Here is a 21,602-nt window from a genome sequence, read left to right on the forward strand (position 1 = left end):
CCCGTGGACCTGCTCATTTTCCCTCTCTTCTATCCTACAGCTTTTCCTTTGCGAAAGAGGAGCTCCCAGAACACAATATGAGCGGAGCCCATTTTAATTAATCTAAATCTTCTCAGCTCAGTATTTGTTGTGGTTTGGATTATTGCACCAGTAACATACGTAGTACCCTCCGCTGGCTGGTTCACAAAGCTGGCTCCATGCTTGTGATAAAAGAAAAATTATAGGTGGAAAAGGAGTGGGGTGGGTAGGAGGGGAGAGAACGGGGAGCTGTGAGAACACCCACAGAAATGACAACCTGACAAGAGTACTTTATGTATTTGATGCTACACATATAGATAAACGCTGCAATATTTTTGTGAAACCTTACAATATTGTCTTCTCAATTGTAGGCAAAGATGGGCTGTCTGGAAAGCTGGACCCAGCCTGGAGCCTGCCACCCAGATTGCTATTTTGTGAAGCCTTCTGCATACAAATGACTCAGATCCAAACATTCAAAAATGATCTCGGAGGGCCATCTGGTTCTCACTGGTTCTAAAAGCTCCATTCAGCCCAGGGTATGGATCCAGTTCAAAAGATAGCAAGAGCTTTTCACAGAGAAGGTTTAATGTGTTCCGCTGACCAAGGCTGCAAGCTAGCTTTTGAAACCAGCCAGCCATGATACTCTGAGGGCTGGAGGATGATGACTTTCATAGGTCAGTGGAAGTCTGATAAATATTTAATTGATGATGCGGTTGTATAGTGGTTTGAACACACACATACACACAGACACAATTTTGTACCGCCAGGAAACATGTGTTAATTTGTTTGGGTGTCTGAATCAGTCTGTGATTTAGACTGAACCAGCATGTCAGGCCACGAGGAGCCGTGTAATCATTGCGATATATCATTTTTAATTCGTGAAGACAATACAGCTAACCTTGCCGTCCGGATACTGGTAGTGATCGCCTTTGCTGTTTACACTGCCTGGCTGCTTGCTTGCCTTCCTGATCAAAGGAAGGGTTGTGTCCTCTGAAGCCAGGGCATGGGGAATTCTCCGCTGGGAGGCTCACAGCATGAACAGGAACGGGAGCCTGTATGATCTCAGCCTCAGCTCTGGGCTACACCCAAGCCCAGACACCAGGCATCAGGGAGCATGGGTTGAAAACAGCAAGTGAAGTGCATACAGTCATGGGTGGGATAATTGATTTACTTCTTATTTCTGCTGGTCTTCACTGTCTCATTTGATCATAGTGAACAGGGAAAAAAAAAACTGTGTGCTTCCATTCGTGCAGGTACATCCACCTAAAATGTAGCCTGTGTTGTGGCCTTGACAGTTTTTTGTTAGGTTTCTCACACTTCAGGATGTAGAGTTCAGTAATGTAGGGGCTGTCTGGCTTCCTGAAGCCCAGCCCAGCACTCAGCATAAGGAAGATATTCAAAGGAGTTTGTTTACATACTGGGGACAAAAAATACATTAGCTTGTTTAAGGCCACTGACTATGCGAGAGGACATACATGAATGTCAGGACCTTCGTGAAGTCATTGTACCCTTACTGCAGGTAACTCAGGTTTCTTGTATTTATTCTTAGTGAATCCTGCAATGGAGTGACCTCGGCTTTCCGGGACTGTGATGTTCCAGGAGACCTACTGGCAAACAACTGAGAACTACAGGAGCTCTTAAGTTCGAAGAGATTGGTAAGTGTTTCCCCCCCCCAACGGGCTAACATTTGTTTTCAAAACCAAACAGCTTGAGTTGACTTTATTCCTCATGGCTCTTCCAGGAGACAGGAGGCATGCCCTCTCAGCAGACAGAAGCAGAAGTCAATGCTGGATAGCATGCTTGTCTGTCCTAATGTATCTAGTCTATATGAAAAGGCATTTAAGAAGAGGGAGTTTTAACACTGTTGGCTTCTTAAGCTCTAGACTGGTGGTTCTCAAACTTCCTAATGCTGTAACCCTTTAATACAGTTCCCCATGTTGTGGTGAGCCCCAGCCATAAAAATTATTTGTGGTGCTACTTCATAGCTGTAATTTTGATACTGTTATGAATTATAATGTAAATATTTTTGGAGAGAGGTTTGGTCACAAACCACAGCTCGAGAACCATTGCTCTACACAAAACCTTGGTCTTCAGAGACTTACAGGCGCTCCGTCAGCACTCTTCCGCATGGCTTTCTTTATTTTCGTGTGTAGTAAGTAGTGAGGCATAATTTCACAAGAGTGTGTGTGCGTGTGTGTGTGTGTGTGTGTGTGTGTGTGTGTGTTTATGTATGTTTGGGTGGTATGCATGTTCATGTGTTTGTGTAAGCATGGAGGCCAGAGTTTCACACTGGCAACATTCTCCTTTTACTCTCTGCCTTGGTCTTTGACACAATGTGTCTAATTGGGCCTGGAGCTCATTAATTCGGCTGCCTGGGTACTCAGTAATCACAGGCCGGGAGTGGTCTACCTAGTTCTGCCTGCCCCAGCACTGCTGGGATTATAGGTACTTGTCTCTTGTGTGGGTGTTACATGTTTGCGTATGCATGGAGGCCAGAGGTTCATACCACGTGTATCCCCCTAATGCCCTCTGCCAGGTACTCACGGTTATGACTGAGCGCTTTGCCCTCTGAGTTGTCTCTCTAGACCCACACCGACTCTTGAGATTTCTTTATTGACAGGGTTTTTCCTGCGTGTCTTGGGTGAATCCTCACAGAACTAGCTGTTCACTGGAGACCTATGTTGGATGACAATTCCAATGTGTGTGTTTGTTAAAATAAAATTTACCCTCTTGTCCGGCTTGAAGTGAAAGTACAGTCGTGCTAAATGCAGCCATGTCATTGAGTTACTGTCATCTCTAGCCACCCGTGAGCCTTTCTCATCTGCAAAGCCGACTTGTAGTTATTAAACAACAATTCCTTTCCTCTCTCTTTTCCCAGACCTCAGCACCCTCCCTCCTACTCTCTGTCCCTATGTGTCTGAACTTCTTTATATGCCTCATCTAAATGGATCACTTATCTGTTGATTGTTATTGTCAATAAGAATAATGTCGTTAAGGTCCATCCATGCCATGACACATGCCACAGTTTTTAAATTTTTTTCTAAAGGCTGAACACTATTTTATTTTAGCATGTTTCAAATTTTCATTCATCTGCCCCTAGACATGTTTTTTTTTTTTTTTTTCACTTCTTTCCTTGGGTTAGAATAATTCTGCTGTGAATGTGGGTGCACAGATATCCTCTTGACTTCCCAGTTTCAGCTCTTTTGGATAAATACTCAGAAATGGTAATGAAGGATCAAGCATTTCTTGCAGTTTTAATTTGTGGAAGTTCCACCCCTGTTTTCCATCGCAGCTGTGCTGTTTCACACTCACTAAATATTCTAATTTTTTGATATTCTTATCATTACTTCCTGTTTGTTGTTTTCTTTTGTTTTTAATGTGGATATCCTGATGGCATAGAGTGGGGTCACATTGTATATTTGATCTCCTTCCTTCTACTGTTTTTTTCCCTTGCTCTTCTCTTTGCTTCTTTCCCTCCCTCCTTTTTTCCCTTCCTCCCTCTTGTCCTGCCACCACTCTCCTACTGAGCTATATAGCCCCAGCCCTTTTTTTTTCCTGCCTTTTCTTTTGAGACAGTCTCACTAAATAGCCCATGTCGGCCTTAAACCTGTGATCCTCCTGCCTCGGTCTTCCCAAGTAGCAGGGACTGCAGGCTTTTACCATCAGATCTGGACAATATCCATTTTATTAATGTCACCATCACTTCAGGTGAGTCAATCTTCTATTTTCTTCAGAGAATTGTCTGGTCAAGTCCCATATCTATTTTGGAATTTGGCTTGTTTATTTGTAGATGAACATGTCAATCCATTTTGTATTTCAGGCCTTTTATGAGATTCATGATTTGGAAATATATTCTATCCAGCAAGTTGTCTTTCCCATTTGACTCTTACCCTGATACACACAGAAAAGTTTTAAGTTTTCATGGAGTCTCGTTTATTTAATGTGTCCTTGGTTGTCTGTGCTTTGGGGGTTATATATAAGATACCATTACAAATGCATTGCCAGGAAGTCCCCCTTTTTCTAAGAGTTTGATAGTTTTAGCTCTTCTGTCTATCCTTTGACACCCTGTTTTCACATCCCAACCCAGGTCCAGGCAATGAACTTGCTGAGCTTAGAAGCTGCAGATGAACATTGTAGTCCTAGCCCTGAGCATGAATCTGGCACTGAAACATGCCCTCAGCAAATTACAGCAGGATAGAACTCCTTTAGAAGCTATTATGAGGATAAGTCAAATGATAATTTCCCATCTTCATAATGATTACAGTATCTTCATGAAAGGTGACCACATTTGAGGATCCCAAAGAAATCTCTGAATTAAAAGGATAGTTTTTGTATGTTATAGGAATCTCTTAATGGGCTGTTTGGACATTGTTGCACCTGGCTGGGAGTCCCTTCATCATAGGGTCCACACACTCAGTTCTGTGGTGATGACAACGCCTGTGCAGCAAGACTGTTCCTTTCATCTCCACAGGTGCCTAAAACTCTGCCTGCACCACTAGGGAAGGGAATCACTAAGTGGGGTATTGGCCACATCAGTCTCATGGCCTTGGGGAAGTTATTCACTTCTTTGAACCTCTCTCCATTTTCAGTATAAAGCAAGAAGGGAAGATTTGAGTATGGGCTTCCTTCCAGTTCCAAAAACCGCAGAAACTTAGGTGCTGCTGATAGATCAGGTTTAAGAAGAGTCAAAATTCAGCCACCTATGGGAAGACTCAAAGCTAAAACTCAACATGATTTGGCTTCACAAAAGAACCTTTCTATCCCAGGAAAGATGGAGAGCTACATGGAGAGAAGTCTATGACTTGGCATTCTGGCTTATGGCCTCACCTTTCCCACAAGAGCTGGTGGAGGCTGAAAGCAGAACACAATCACTATTATACTTGCTGTTACTATGAAATCAAGGACATTGAACTTTCAGCCACTCCAGAGCAAATTGTCTTATAAATGGATATGTGGGTGGCACAGACAGTTGAAAACAAGAAAACTCACTCCTGTTATAGTTTCCTCCAAAGGCCCATGTGCTGATGGCTGGCTTGGCAGCTTGTGGTCCAATTGGGAGGAGGTGGAGCCTTTAGGAGGTAGGGTCTAGCGGAAGGAAGTTAGGCCATTGGGGACATGTCCTTGCAGGAGACGTTGAGACTATGCTCTTCATTTTGCCTTTTGGCCAGGATGATGTGACTGTATGTTCTGCCACAGGCTTTTGCCATGATGTGCTTTGAAGCAACAGTTCAAATAACCAGAACAGACACGTATGAGATCACTAGCCAAAAGACATCCTTACCTTTAAAGGTCGATCGTGTCAAATATTTTGTCACAGTGATGGAAGCTTGACTGACACAGTTACAGTGTTAGCTAAGATTATGGGTACTAGCTCATGCTCAAGCCCTACAAAACCCATGTGTTTCCTTGGTGATTTTCAATCATATCTGAAAGGCAACTAGAGTTATCATCTCCAGCATAGCTCTGCTATCTGTGTCCTGGATTCCTTCTACCATGACAATCACTGGGGCCTTCTGAGGTGACAACAAGGCCATTTTTTTATGGTGCCAATCACATAGCAAGTAAGTTATCAGGAAAAGGATGAGATGAGATTTAATATATTGTTTTACATGTGTTGTTATGTAACATGTAGAACATTTTTTTACACTGTATTTTCTCTCCTTCTTAGGAGAGAGCAAAATGGGGAAGAACCTTTTCTTTCTTCCTAAGTGAACACTTGTATAAATTATCAATGCTCAGAAAGTTCTATGGAGGGTCATTGTTGGAATGAGATGCTTGATTCTTAGAGAGGTCACATGACTCACTCAAGGTTACACAGCTGATATTACAGGCAGAAGAACTGGTGATCTAGGGCCAACACTCTTTCCTCCACATTAGTGGCCTTGAACATTATGCCAGGTTGACATGTTTTCTGTGGGTGGGGACCTGTTTTCCTCTCTTCAATCTGTTGGAATTGCTCATTTGCTTCCTTCTTTTAGGACCCCCCTCCCACACACTCAAAGAGGAATCCTCATCCTTTGAGCGCTGAGTTTTATCCTTGCTAGAGGGCAGGTAGCACTTAACTCTCCTTAGAAGCCATGTTTTTGAGAGCACTGCATCTGGTCTGACCTGGCAAGCAAAGGATTGCTCTGAGACCAAGATCCTAACACATGTGAATGAGGCTTCATCAGTCTGTGATCCTCCTGCCTTTCAGCTTTTTCTTTCTCCCTCTTTTCCTTTCCCTTGACATCTCTCCAAATGTTCACTCTCCTTGGGGCCCTGGTGAGTGTGATGGTGTCCAGATGCCTGCTCAGGGGTCTCTGGATTCACAAAAGGCCAAGTTGACGTCCATTCTGCATCTGGCTTATTTGATGCCAGAAGAGTGAGTGCTCAAGTCTCCTGGGGGAGCCAGGAGAGATTTGCCTCCTGCAGAGGTTTGGATAAGCCCCAGCTAATCTCCATGGCTTCTTAAGGGTACACCTGCTTGTCTGCCAGCCAGCAGCCTCCTCGCTCATTTCCCGTGGGAGGGCTGGGGTCAGAGGGTCTCCAGAAAGCCTTTTATCTCCCTTTACCCCCCTGGCCCCCCCTCAACAGCACCTGGGTCTGCACATAAGACTTCCTTTGAGGAGAGGTCAAGACACTATCCCTCCCAGAATAGAGGCCAATGCCCCTTTCCTTCCTTTTAAAGCCGCCTGCTTGTTGCATCTTTCAAAACAGGCATCTGATTCAAACTTTATCATGCGTGGCTCAGACTTGATCGAACTGCAGCTAAGCTGATCTGAATTAGTTCCTAGGCTGCTTCTGGGCTCTGCACAGGTAATAGGTGCCCTGGAAACAAAGATACTCATTAGGACCAGCTCACCAATCCAGAAGAACACACACCAGTCTTCCATCTGTTTCCTCATTCAAGCGAGCGGCACTGACCATCTGAACGGGTCAGAGGACGAAGAATCACTCCAGCTTAGCTGTGCAAGCGGATGGTCCTTCTGTCTTTCCCCCAGAGCACATGTTTTTCCTTTGTTATCTTCACAGTTAGCAGTTAAGTCTATTTGTTTTTCTGTGAACATTTCAGCTAAGATAGGTGGCAGGACATTGCTGTTTGGCACGGGATATTGGAGTTTGTCTCTTTTTCTGGTTGTCCTTTCTCTTTCTCTTCACGCCCTACCCCCATTGTTTTGTACTCAGACACAGATCATTATTAATGGTAATTGGTACGAGTGCAGCTTAGGCTTTTTAATTAAAGCAGCAGTGATCCTACTTTGAACTCACTAAGTGTGGAGCAGGTTTCACATTCCACTTTCCCTTAAATCTACTAACATTTACTGAGTTCAAGTTCCTGAGCTGAGACAGCGTGAACTCCAGCTCTGTGGAAGCTTCAATTTACTTGTAAAGACAGGCCACTGACTTCACCATGTAATTAAATAAATCTGTGTGGTTGATAGGTTGATGTCCAAGCTAAGTCCTGAAGAAAGAAGCAGGACATGTAATACTGGTTGCCCTGGATATGGACCAGCTATGATGTTCTAAGCTTGTGCGCACTTTGTTTCTCTTCCCTAAACCGGTGTAAAACAGGAGGATTAGTTACTTTCATGGGTGAAGGAGGGGGGCTTGAAGGCTTGATCTGCTGGAACAGCTACTGTGCTGTAGACTCAGCTAGGGCTTGCAAATCAAAATGCCCTGAAAGCTGGGATCGAAATCTAAACCATCCTTGACCTCTCTCCTATCCAGTCTGTACAAACAGACACATTGGCAGAGGCTGTGGCTTTTAATTCTTCATACTACCAAGATACTGTGTGTGTGTGTGTGTGTGTGTGTCTCACCATTGACTTCTGTCTGTGTACAAATAGATACATAGGCAGAGGCTGTGGCTTTTAATACTTCATATCACAAAGATACATGTGCATGTGTGTGTATGTATGTATGTGTGTGTATGCATGTGTATGTATGTTTATATGTGTATATGTATGTGTTTGTGTGTATGTGTGTATGTATGTGTCTGTTTGTATGTGTAGATATGTGTTTGTGTGCATGTGTATGTATGTGTGTGTTTATGTATGTGTATGTATATGTGTGTGTACGTGTGTAGATATGTGTTTGTGTGTATGTGTATGTTTATGTTTGCGTGTGTGCATGTGTGTGTATTGGGTGAGTGCTAAGAGAACTTGGGCCCTTGTACTTGCATAGCAGGTATTTTACAGACCAAGCCATCTTTCCCAAAGTAAGGGTTTTTTTAAAATTAATTTTGAAGGTGAAAGAACCTGGTATTAATATCTCTGCTCACTGCTGGAGTATTTCCCATCTCAGTCTGGACTGTATCTGACTCAGGCTCTGAGGAGACGGGAAAGGCTGGGTTTTTACTGTCTCAACAGAACTGCTTTGCCTTTTCTGCCTGCAGTTTCTAATGAGGAGGCTTGGTTCTTGTTGAAAGGCTCTGCACTGTGTCTCCTCTGACACTATGTACATTCACAGATCCCCACATCTCCCTTTCCCCACTAAACTACACAAACAATGAGCAGACAGAAACCAACAAAGAGCTTGAGCTCTGGGCCTGTAATATTGTGGTATAAAGGAGAAAATATAAACAGCCAGTGCTGGGTACAAGATAATAGCATAATAGGATAAGTGTGAGAGAGCCAGGAGGCTGTAATGGCCCTGGAGATGCAGAAATTCTGGGAAAGTAGGGCAGTATGAAAGTGGAGAGCATCTGTGGGGCCTGAGCAGTTGTGAGCAGCTCTGCTGAACACAATATGGAGATCTGGTACACAACATCATACACAGTAATAAAGAAATCATCATCCGGCCTTACAGTTCTCGGGCGCTCTTTGTTGGAAATGTCACTACCCCAGCTATGGATGCGAGAGTATCCACAATTATAAACAGTCAAGCTATAAATCACCTATTTCAGATAATTAAAGGTGCAGAAAATAAGACTTTTTTTAAAAAAAAATTGATGTTCCTTTCCTTTCTTGACAGACTCTCCTCTTGGTTACTGTCACTGGGCACGTTCTTTTTCCATCCCATTCAAGCATGAGTACAGCATCTATAGAGTTCCATCAGAGGGCCTGAGAAAGAAAGCAAGCCTCAGTGAGAATGTAGATGTGCCAGGAGTGAGGCTGGTACAGTGAATACCATCTCACATGGTCCTCATGGCATTTTGATGTTGGTAGCATCAGCTTTATTTTAAAGCTACAAAGGGCCAGGGGTATAGTTCAGTGGTAGACACTAGCATATGTGAAACCTAATGATAACTAACATTACAAAAAGAAAAAGAGAGGCAGTGTGGAGAGAGGGGGTATGGTGAAAGAAGAAAGGGAAGGGAAGAAAAGGAAAAGAAAAGGATGAGAAGGGACAGGAAGGGAGGAAAGAAGGAAAGGAAAGGGGTTTTGTGCAGTAAAATGACTTCCTTAATATTCCATAGAGGCAGATCCAGGATTCTATTTCCTTTTTTATTTCTTTTTATATATTTTTATTTTTATTATTAGTTACATTTTATTAACTCTGTATCCCAGCTATATCCTGCTCCCTCATTCCCTCCCAATCCCACTCTCCCTCCCTCATCTCCTCCTTGCCCCTTCTCAAGTCCACTGATTGGGGAGGAGCTCCTCCCCTTTCATCTGACCCTGTTTTATCAGGTATCTTTGGGACTGGATGCAAAGTTCCTCTGTGGCCTAGCAGGACTGCTCCTCCCTTGGGGGAGGGGAGGTCAAAGAGCCTGCCATTGAGTCCCTGTCAGAAATAGTCCCTGTTCACCTTACTATGTGAAATCATAAGAAGATAAACAAGAAAGAGGACACAGGGTAAGATGATCAATCCTCACTTAGAAAGACAAATGGGATGTGCATTGGATGTAGGAGAAAATAAGTAACAGGACAGGAGCCTACTGCAGAGGGCCTCTGAAAGACTCTACCTAGCAGTGTATCAAAGCAGATACTAAGACTCATAACCAAACCTTTGGCATAGTGCAGGGAATCATATGAAAGAAGGGGGAGTTAGTATGACGTGGAATGGACAGGAGCTCCACAAGGACCAAATATATCTGGGCACAGGAGTCTTTTCTGAGACTGACACTCCACCAAGGACCATGTATGGATATAACCTAGAACCTCTGCTAGGATGTAGCCCATAGTAGCTCAGTAACCAATAGGATTCTATTGCTTTTTGGAAGACTTGTAGGTCTGTTCTTTGTCTTCTTTACCTATTTTTCCCCAAAATGGACCAATCGGTCAATGCATAATGTCTCACCTTAGAGCCCTTTCTAGTTATCCATCACCCTTTGGCATGAAATTCTTTCATTAATTCTGGAAATCTTAAATCACAAATCTTAAATCTTAAATCTCCTTCTCTAGAAATCTGGATTCACCTACTCAAACTTTCATGTACTCAGAAAGGCATTTCCTCCTTTTCTAACTGTAGTTGAAAGGCAGAGAAGAAAGCCAAACCAATTAGCTTAAGAGCATGGGAAAAATGATACATATGTAACTGATGGGCAGCTTGGTCTTCATGTGGGTCCCCTAGCAACAAGGGGAGTGGGGGTCATATGTGACATGGACTTGGTTGCCTGCTTTTGGCACTTTCTCCTGGTTGGACTGCCTTGTCTGGCCTCGATAGGACAGAATATACTAAGTTCTGATATTACCTGGTAGGCTGGGGTGGGCTTCTAAGGGGTGGGCTTCCTCCCTTTTCTGAGGAAAAGGGAGGGGAGAAAGGGGGAAGGCTGAGGGAGGGTGCAAACAGGAGAAGAGGAGGGAGGGGGCCATGATCAAGATGTAAGTTGATTAAATGAATACGTTTATTATTAAAAAAAAAAGTGTGAGCAAAAGGTTAACTCCTAGAATATACTTTTATTTCAGCATAGTCTTTCAGTTTAATTTTGAGACCGTATACTGAATTGAGCTATGTCAATACAATGTCAATGCAGAGGTGATGTAAGGGCATGAGTCATTAAAGACAACCAATAGCAGAGTGCAGAATACAGTTGAGTTTGAGAGTCCCATGAGCATGGCCTTGAACCCATACATAACGAGATTGGCGTTCTTGGAAAATGGATTACGTTCAACTATGCTCCACCAGCTACAAGAAAGCAAGCAGCAACTCAGTTGCATGCTTGTACTGCACACCTCAGCTTCAACCCTAAGGTGCACGATTAACTTTCAAACATGAATAAAACAAGATAAATATTGGCCACCTATATATTTTTTCTGTTGTTACCACCGGGGAGCTATTTGTGAAATGGGTGGAGAGGATTGTGTAGGCTCGTGCCATTTTACCTTTTTGAAAGGTGGAAGGGCCCTGCAAGCAGGATCCTCATGTTAATATACGCATTGGCAAGCAACTCCATGCCTTCTATCTTATTTACATTTCTAGAGAGTGAGGGGTGGAGAAGGCGGAGGGAGGAAGGGGCAGTGGGTGATTCCTACTAAAATCCACTGGCTTATTTGACAACCTCCCTTCTCTAAGCAGGTTTAGGCATGCAAGGTAGATCATATGATCACGTTTAGGTCCACCATTGCCTTTCTCTACCGCCCATTTTTAATGCCTCCACACAATTCGAAGGAAGTTCAGTTGCCTTTGAAGACATGTGCTCCTATCTCCATGGATCTAGACAGGCAGAGGCCCATCAGTGATCTCCAGAGAAAGGCTGCAGGCCTGCATGAATGAGCCTGGGAGGGGCAACAATATACAGCTTTGGACTGGATGCAGATCTTTAGTCTTGGTGTTATTATTTAGGAGATCTTATGATACCAAGAAAGTGACTGAACTTTTCTAAGCCTCAGTTTCCTTATAAGTAAAGTACATCTGGCTCATGTCACAAATATATAATAACTATGTTTGGAATTGAATTAGCTTTCTGTTTCTTCTAGTGTTAATTTCTTTTAGCTACATTTAAAAATCTCCTTTGAGGTTAAGCTATAGTTTATCTCCAGTGATTTTGATGTCCTTCAATGTTCTCTTTCACCCCTGTCTCCTTCTTACTCTTCTTTCTCTACCTCCTTTATCATCTTTTTATTCCTAAACCCCCCTTGTGTGCATGTGAGATTTGTGAACATGTTAGTGTGTGTATGGGTATTTACATGCCACAGCACACTTGTGGAGGTCAAAGGACAACCTCAGGAGTAGGTCCTTGCCTTCTTTGTTTGAGACAGGATCTCTTGTTGTTTGCCATCATGTATACCAGGATAGCAGTCCCGTGAGCTTTGAGCAGATCTGTCTCTGCCTCTCATTTCCCTATAGCTGCACCAGGATTATAGGCACATGCTTCTGTGCCCAGCTTTGCAAGGGTTCTGGGTGTCTGAACTCAGTTTTTCTCACTTCCACAGTAAAAGCTTTATCCTCCAAACCACCCCCCATGTCTGACAGTGTTTTCTTCTTGGATTGGCCTGATGGATAAGGACCTGTTTGGGACTTCTGCATGATCATCCTTGGCACCTGCCACTTCTGTCCCCACACCTCTTGCTTGTTTTCCCCTCTCATGGATAGGCATCACAGTAATAATGTCAAGATGGCAGATGTTAGGGTTTCTATCAGGAACCCTGAGCACAGAGCCATTTCATCTGTTTGCTATGACTGTTTTGTGCTCCAGACACTGCTCTTTAGCATTATTGATTTCCTCTGTCTACAGAGCCAGTCGGATGCCTTTGACCTGGTTTCACTGGAGCTGTCAAAGGGCCGCCTGAGACTGTCTGGCTCTGTGACTGATTCGGTATCTCTTGATGCCTGCAGATGCCTCTTTGTTCTGCTTTCAAATGACTGAGGCCATCATGCAGGTGTGGTCTCAAGTCTCCATCTCATGCAGATATTTCTCCACACAGTCACAACATCACCCCGGATCATTCTTTTGTGTCTTTCAAGGTTTCTACCATCTCAGTGATGTAAACACGTTCACAGCTTCTTTTCCTGGAAAGTCAATCAATGCAGTTTCTGAATGAAGCAAAGAGGAGTTAAAGAGGAAATTGTTTAATTTGTGCATATAAATTGAAACAAGTGACTGAACTGAAAAAGAAGAAAGGACACTAGGCTAAGGAAAGAGGGTGGTGAAGGTTCTCAAAATTTACTTTTCATTTTTCTGTAGAACTGAGATTTTCCCATGATTACTTTATGTTTATGTAGGCCTTATCTTTATTTATTTTTCTTTATTTTTCTCTCTTTTCTTTACTTTCTTTTTCTTTCTCTCTTTCTTGGGTTTTATGAAACAGGGTTTCTCTGTGTAATGCTGGCTGTCCTGGAACTCACTCTATAGAACAAGCTGGCCTCCAACTCAGAAATCTGCCTGCCTCTGTCACCTAAGTGCTGGAATTAAAGGTGTGGGGCACCACTTCCTGGCTTGAAGGCTTTTTCTTTACCCCTTTATATTACTAAGTGAAAGAAGAGCTTTAAAACTTAACCTTCTCAAACCACTCTCATCTTCCAGATGGCTACAACTCTCTTTCTGGATGCCACCAGATCATTCCAGCTACCTGCCATTGTGTCATCTCCAGACAAAAGCTGACCATGATAGAAGCTTCAAAGACCTAAGGCTACAGAGAGAAGAATGTCCCTGACAAAGGTAAGGTAGGAGACTCATGCTTGGAATATCTAATGTTTCACAAAAGAACATGATTAGTTGAATGAAGAACAGCTATGCTATAGATAATTAGGTGTCTGGTCCAGGGAGAAGGGCCTGGTAAAGTCATCTGCATTTCACATCAGACCAGAGGCGGGGTGAGAAATGTGCTCTCAAATGTCTCAGAAGGGGTTTGACTACTCATTTAAAATATGTTGTCTCTTACGTTCATGACTCCCTCACATTTTATTTATTTTATTTATTTTTGGTGTGTGTTCCCATGAGTACACACATAGGGGCTGGAAGTCAATTTCAGTGCCATTATCTATTGCTTTCCTCTTAGCTTTTTAAGACAGGATCTCTTCCTGAGCTGGCACTCACTGATTGGTACACAGAATAACAGGCTAATGAGCACAGGAAGTCTTCCTGTCTCTGCCCCTCAAGTGATGGAACTACATGCATACACTGCCTTGCCAAGATTCTTATATCGGTGCTGGGAATCTGAACTCTGCTCTTCATGTGTGCACAAAAAGCAGTCTACACACAGAGAGCCATCTCCCCAGCCACCATCTTAATTCTGAAGATGCAATATGACTGTATTTCTCTTCTATGGAAGCAAGATTATTATGGTTAGGGCAATGACTTTCTATAATAATCTCATCTAAACTCTGAAATTTATTTCTCCCACTACCGGCAATACTATAAAAATTCTTAATTTACCAATGTATTAAATAATGGATCCTACAAGGAGAAAGACAAATGTTTGACTACCACATCATGACCCCAAGTAGTTTTCCCTATGTGGAATTTTGTTTTAATGTAAATCCTGCTAATGCTAAGTGGTCCAGCACATTGCATGTACTGAGTTGCATTAACTTGTTTCTATGACAACCTCAACATCCTCTAACAGTATCAAAATTCAAATGTATGTCCATGAATTTCAAGGGAACAACTATAAGATTCAAATGCCATACCCACATCAGTATGCTTCACAGAGCATTCTGGGAAGATAGCCATAATCAATATTGCTGCATATAATTTCACGCGCTGCCTTCTGTATGTAATCCTTTCTGGCAAAGCATAAGATATTCAAACTCTTCTCTATAGGCAAGTAGGTGAACATCCTGTTTGTGGACTCCTTATTCTTCAAATGTCTATTTTCTGCCACTTTTCCAAGTTCATGCATTAATACATACTCCAGTGCCAAAAGATCCCATGGTATCTGAAGATTTAGAAAAATGGAAGTAACTATAATCTTTTGTAATGGTCTCTCAGGGCTGTCCCATGCATTTCTCTGCTATGAAGTAGCTTTCTTCAGTGTGCTGATTTGGGAGACCCTGGTTCCTTTCATCACAGGGCTCAACCAAGTCTTTACTGCCCATGAGCCTAGATACCCATGTATCTAGACAAAGAGGTCCTGTCAGTTAGATTCTAACAAGCAGTGGATAAAAGGAAGAGGTTTAATTGGATACTTAATTTTAAATGAGTATCCAATTGGCCTATGGTCAGGGCAAACTTACTGCTTTAGGCTTCTGGTGGGGGCATGGGGCAGAAATAATGAGGACTACACAGAGAAAGAAAGCTGCTCCTCTCGTGGCCTGGAAGCAAAAAGAGGGAAAGGAAAAATTTAGGGTCCTGCTAGCCCTTCCAATGTCATGTCTCCTAGTGACACCCTACCCAGCCTCAATTCTTAAAGGTTCCATTGCCTCCAAACAGCCCCACTCTGAGGACCCAAACCTTTAACATATGGGTGTTTTCAGGATGCTTACGATCTAAACTGTATCAGGCAGTGCAAAAGCAAGGACATGAGGCATTGTAAAAGCTGCATAGTGGAATGTCACCTCTACTCATTTCCTGTTGCCCAACACGAATAGCCCTGCTAGACCTTCTAAAACATGAGCTAAACACAAATTTTCTCTTTATCAGTTGATTATCTCGGGAACTTGCTAGCCTGTAGATTGACACAACCTTTTGCAGCCACGTCTAGAGTAAATGGAGCTGAAAATGTAATCACTGGCTGGTAACGGTTTCCAACTGTCAATGCTGTAGCAGAAGAAGGGGTCTTAACAATGTGATGGTATCTGTTGGCCAAGGACATAGAAACACAAATATGGCACTCTCACATCATGAAGGATTCATTGTGGGAGAGGGCATGAAAACTATCTAAATGTGTGTGAGCCATAGTCCACAGCTAAGCTGAGAACAATGAGGGGCAATGGCCTCTGTGCTTGGCTGGGCTGGGATCGCATCAGACAGCACATTTAAAGGCAACTGCACTCAAGACTGATATGGAGAACTGTTACATGGTCATTTTAAAGTATCAAGCTTGTTTGCATGTTTGTAGGGGCAGGTGTCTAGAGGAGACAGACCAGAGAGGAATGATCAGATAAGATGGGTGTTCTTTCCGGTTCCAGAGCAATAAGCCCACGCTCTCCTCTCACTGTCCACTCGTCATGAGTTAGTGACCTTGATGAAGATTTTTTTTCCCCCAGCATTATCAGTTCATCTTAATCTCCTGTCAATGTGACCCACCTCAGGTGGACAATTCACCTGTCAATTGAGCCCTACCAGGAATGCTAATGTAGAAGGAAGTGTCAGGAAGAGAGGAAGCCCTAAACACTTTGAAAGCTTTATTCAAGGGGGTCATGGAGTACCGCTGAGATCACAACAAGGACTGAGAGGGTCGGAGTGCCCACCTTCTGGGTCTTTCTCTGGTCCAGTGCTTGAACACTGGCCCTCTTCAATGTTGATAGTGGTGCTGCCAGAGCATGTGGCAGTCTCTACACTTGTATTAGGAATGACTAACTACCGATTCACAAAAAGGCGCTAAGACCTAGGATGTGGCTTTTATTGTTGGGTAGGGTGATGGGATAGATTTATGATAATTTAACGTGCTTATCTGTAAACAACAGTATCTGTCAATGTGCTCGGTAAAGCTATAAGGGCTTCGACACAGATCAGAAAGTACAGCTTTGCTCTCTACATTTATATCAATTACTAACTTATTACTTAGTAATTGCTTTTTGTGCTTATGGTGATCATCAATATTTGTATTGATAACAATTATTAATAGTTATATAGATAGCATCGTGATAACAAGTGAAGAATTTCTCCAAGGACACTTACACAAAGCATCCAATTAACCTGCTCTGAGGAGAAACAGAAGTTAGATTGCAAGAGTTTTTTTAGTGGCCACGGGCTGCTACTCAGCCAGAGGAGCAAGGTGAACACAAGGAGAATGTCCCTCAAACACTAGGAGTTTGCTTTGCAAGGCAGGTTCCACAAAAGAATAACCTACCAAAGCATGAATCTTAAAACAGAATAAACAAGCAGAAGAAACTGAGGCAATTATCCAAATAACTGGAGCACTCGCCTTCTACCTCAGCTCCTGATCTTCCTCAATTTATCTTCTTTCAGCCACACCTGAGTCTCCACAGGATTTTTAAAAAAATTGACCCATTAGGCTAAAGATAAAATGGCTGAGCAATTGCCTGGAGTGTGCAAGGCCCTGGGTTTGACTCCCTGTATCACAAGGGATAAAAGTGATAGATTTGAAATGCCAAGTCACTAAACAGAAAATGTTTTCTCAGCCTTCCCAACTTATGTCTGTTAGAGTGATGATTTATTGGTCAAATAAAAATTGCTTTTTTCTTTTATTATTTATTTTAAAATATTTATGTGTGTACGAACGTGTGCCTGCAAATGTGTGTGCACACACACTTGAGCTACGGTGCTCATATGGAAGTCAGAGGACAGCTTGCGGGAGTCAGTTCCCTCTTCTCACTGTGTGGTCCTTGGGGCCTGAACTTGGATCTTCAGGTTTGGCAGCAAGTGCCTGTCCCTGATGGACAGAGTCAGGTTCTCGGGCCCAGACAAGATGGGAAGAGTCTAAAGAGGGAGAAGAAAATTCAGCATCACTTCAGCAATTCCATCCATGCTGTGAACCTGTAGTTTCTCCACCAGGAATGGGACTTTCTAGTGAAATCACATTATGGAGTAATTTTTCTGTTTTCCCAAAGAAGTATGGAATCATAATTTACAGTTCTGAGTAACCTTAGAAAGTAAGCGAGCTCCGCTTCTCAGCAGCCGAAGGACCTTTCTGTATAATACTCAGGCTCTGTGGGGTCTCTTCAGTTACAGCAATAATAAGAAAATCTCTCCATTTTATCTATGTCTCAAGTAATTATAAGTTTTTTAAAAAAAGCTTTGAGTGGCTGATGTGAAGATCAACTAGCTAATGCGGATACTAACCAGAGTTTTAATTATAGCGGCAGCCAATTTTCCACATTTAATGTTGATGAGTAATGACAGGCTGTGAGCTGCTCTGGTGATAAGAAAGCAGCCTGCAGTTTCAGAGACTGTAATATTCAGAGACTTTGATACTCTGTAGGTAGAGTGTCAAGCCTGAAACGCCATGTTGGAGTGAGCGCTGATAACCGGCGTGGAAATGATTGACAAGCTGGATAAAGCACATACCTATTTGTTGATTGTTTGTCTTTTAAATTTTATGTTCTTTTTTTTTATTCGTTTTAATTTTATTTCTTCCTCTTATGCTTTCCAGTGATGACCTTTTGATTAACTATGACAATTAAAACAATTCAGGCAAGCTTTACTCATTATTCTCATACCTACCGCTGAACTTGGGGTACGCACATCAGAAAGCAAACTAATAATGGGTTTATCCTTACCAAATCCAGTTTGAGAGGCAGGTGTGTGTGTGTGTGTGTGTGTGTGTGTGTGTGTGTACGCGCGCGCGCGCTAATGTGCGCATGTGTGCGAGAGAGGACAGAGATTAGATACAAATTAAACAAAAAATGTTCTAGACTTATCATCTTTTAATTTCTCTATACCAATATTCAACATTAGTTGAGCAATGCAGAATAGAAGATGCCTTTTGTTTTGAGGGCTGTGCAGGCAAGCATGGATTACACCCGTCATGCATTTGTTGACTCCTGAGCATTTACTGTTTTATTGTTCAGTGTCTTAATGTCTTTGTGTCTCATCTGGACTAAACTGTATCACTTCAGTGCAAGCAGCTGCTTCCCAGCTTACCCAGGTATCTATTTATGTAGCTAACACTTGGTAAATGGCAGTGATAAATGATCATGTACTTCCTGGGAGCACAAGTGTCTTTCTAAAGGTCAAGTACATTTGAGTGTTCTGTTGATGATCTGGAAAGGTGGAAAGCAGGAGGCAAGGCAAGTCAAACAATAGGAAAGCTGAAAGTTCAGTAGGGGGTATGGCGACGTGACCTTGAGCAGGGAGGTGCTGAAGAGCAAGACTCTTCTGCCTTCTTACTATTGACTATTGACAGTTTCTCAATGTTTCGTGAACTTGGCACACACGTCATCTTGGGACATGACTATTGGGGACAGACAGGCTTTTATTTTTATTTTATTTTATTTTATTTGAGAGGTCCCTGGGTCTTTTGTAGCAACTTGCCTTAGAGAAAAACATAGTTTAACTTCTGGAAGGGAGGCCTTTCAAAGTCCCTGAGATGAGTCTTTGTCAGAGATATTTTCCATAATTATCTGCTTTGCCACTTAAAAGGCCCTTTGCTGACATTCCCTAATGAAGCTCATGGCTCTGTGAATTGTGGTTCCTGGTTTTCAGAGCCGGATTTATTAGCTGCAAAGAGGTCAAGGTAATTGCCCCAGAGCAGACTGCTTTGATCTGAAATGGACCTAGACGTTTAGAATGTCCATTCAAAATGTTTGTTCCCTCACTTTTCTGGATTTAAGTTGCAATTCCTTTAGGTACAGCTTATGGAAAATGTTATTTACTCAATCAGCACACACTTACTGAACATGATTTTGTACAAGAGAGAGAGACTCAGTAATCCCAATATAAGATGTTTACAAAGGTAGCAGTGATATGAGCAATTGCAGGGGCCAGGCTCTCAGTTATGCCTAGGGTCTTAGGCAGCTATATGAGCAGTGTTTGATTTTAGGTTTTGAAGCTTAGCCAAGGGTTTCCAGACAGACAGAAAGAAAAAAATAACATTTTCTATGGTATCAGCTCATAGTTTCCTCATAGAACATCTCTTCTCTTTCTAAAATGCTCTACAAATGAGCACACCTCCCCCCCCCCGGCTGAGTAGGTTAGGGTCATCCAACACTAATGCAACCTCCACCATGTGAACATGTGAACAGCTTTGTTTTTACTTGTCTCCCCTTCCCCCTTCAGTCTGATAAAGTCTCCTTTTTGCCCAGTCAGTTTCCACTGCAGCAGAACTGGACATGCTCTCTGCCTCCCCTTTACTTTCAGAAAATACCCTTCTTCTAGTTTGCTTCCTGGTGATGTGATAAACAACCACAAGTAAAAGCAACCTGGGGAAGAAAGGGTTATTCCAGCTTAAGGTTACAGTTTATCACCTAGGGAAGCCAAGGCAAGATCCCAAACAGGAACCCAGAGGCAGGTACTGAACTAGAGGCTACAAAGGAATACCATTTAGTGGCTTGCTTTCAGGTTGAGGGTCAGCTACCTTTGTTACACAACCCAGTCCCACCTGCCCAGGGAAAGCACCGCCCACAATGCACTGGGCCCTCCTTTATCAATTAGCAATTAAAAAAAATGTGCTCCACAGATGTGTCCACAGAACAGTTTGTTAGAGATGATTCTTCAGGTGAGGTCTCTTCTTCCCAACTGTGGCAAGTTGGCAACAAAAGTGACCGGGGAAATCTTGCATCTTTAGTTTTTAAATTTTCTACTGATAGTTTCCATTAGAAAAAAAAAAAAGCCAGACATGGTTTCAAATAGAGAGAAACAAACACCTTTGAGTTAACCACTATCCTATTCCTCTGTTGGCGCTGGTCCTCCCTGGCTTGGCCATCTCTTCTAGAGTACAAAACTCCCCCAAATTAGGGCATACAGTGAATTTAGGGCAGACTGCTCATTCCTTCTTCAGGGAGGGAACCTAATCAACTCTTCTTGTAGTTGCGCATCTCCAAGTACCAGACACAGAGAAAGCCTTCAGTAAATATTGACCCAATAAGTAAGGCAATGAGGCTTTGGAATGATGGGGGCGGGGCTCCTGAAGAATCTGCATTTGGTGGTAGCTCTGGACAGCCAGGGATTCTGGGTAACAGGAAGTTTAGTGCCCCATGCATGCATCTTCTAGTTTGGATAGATGTGGATATCTGAGAAGGTGTTCTTTGTTCTATTTTAAAGGTTTGTTCTATTTTATTTTAACATTATGTATATGGGGCTGAAGAGATGACTCGTTGTTCAGGAGTTTTTACTGTTCTTTGAAGAAGGCCTGGGTTTAGTTTCCAGCAGCCATATGGTGACTTAAAACTGTTAACTCCAGCTACAGAAGAACTGCATCTGCATGCATGAGGTACACAAAAAACATGTGAGCACGCACGCACACACACACACACACACACACAGATACAGACACAAGAAAAGAAAGAATTGAAACAATTTATTTTTATTTCTTTGAGTCATATATGTGTGTACATTTGTGCACATGTAAGTGCAGATCCCGAGCAGTCCAGACCGGGATGTCAGATGTCGTGAAATTGGAATTGTAGGAGGCTGTGCATCACCCAGTGTGTGTTCTAAGAACCAAGCTCAAACCCCTGCAAGCACAGTTAACTGCTATACCATTTCCTGACTCCTGTGCTTTACTTCTTAACTAGGACGCCTTAGTTAGCTATACCTTCCCCCTCTCTTTGTCTAACCATAAGACATCCATCCATACCTCTACCTCCACTCAGACCTTCCCCTTGCCTAGGCAAGGGTAGCCAACCTCTACAAATGTGCGTCCTATTCTGGGCCCTTGATTCCTCATTCCTTTTCCCTTCACTATTTCCTCCAGCAAATCTTGTTCAGTGTGCTTATGGTCATGGAGCATATAGAAAAAAAATATTAATTTTTTTTTGTGCAGCATTTCTGGCCACTCTCTACATTTAATGTGTTTGCTCTCATGAAGTTCTTTCCCTATCGAGGCACCATCATATACTCTGATTCATTTGGCCGAAGCAATAGAACGAGTGTCACGATAGTGTTAACACTGCAAAATTAACGGTGGGACATTTTGCTGAATGTCTCCTCCCAGAGT

The 21,602-nt window shown here is 42.7% G+C and overlaps 1 long non-coding RNA gene across 1 annotated transcript in view; it reads left to right on the top strand.

Annotated features, from left to right (window-relative positions):
• The first annotated feature begins 1,566 nt into the window (after positions 1-1,566).
• LOC132652360 (uncharacterized) overlaps positions 1,567-21,602 on the top strand; it is a 68,838-nt gene continuing 48,802 nt past the window's right edge. The window contains exons 1-2 of the long non-coding RNA XR_009589871.1: positions 1,567-1,673; positions 13,406-13,540. This is a non-coding gene — a long non-coding RNA (uncharacterized LOC132652360). The remainder of the gene's footprint in view (positions 1,674-13,405; positions 13,541-21,602) is intronic.

This window comes from Meriones unguiculatus, chromosome 1 (genome assembly GCF_030254825.1).
Source record: "Meriones unguiculatus strain TT.TT164.6M chromosome 1, Bangor_MerUng_6.1, whole genome shotgun sequence".
In the NCBI taxonomy this organism is placed as follows: domain Eukaryota; kingdom Metazoa; phylum Chordata; class Mammalia; order Rodentia; family Muridae; genus Meriones; species Meriones unguiculatus.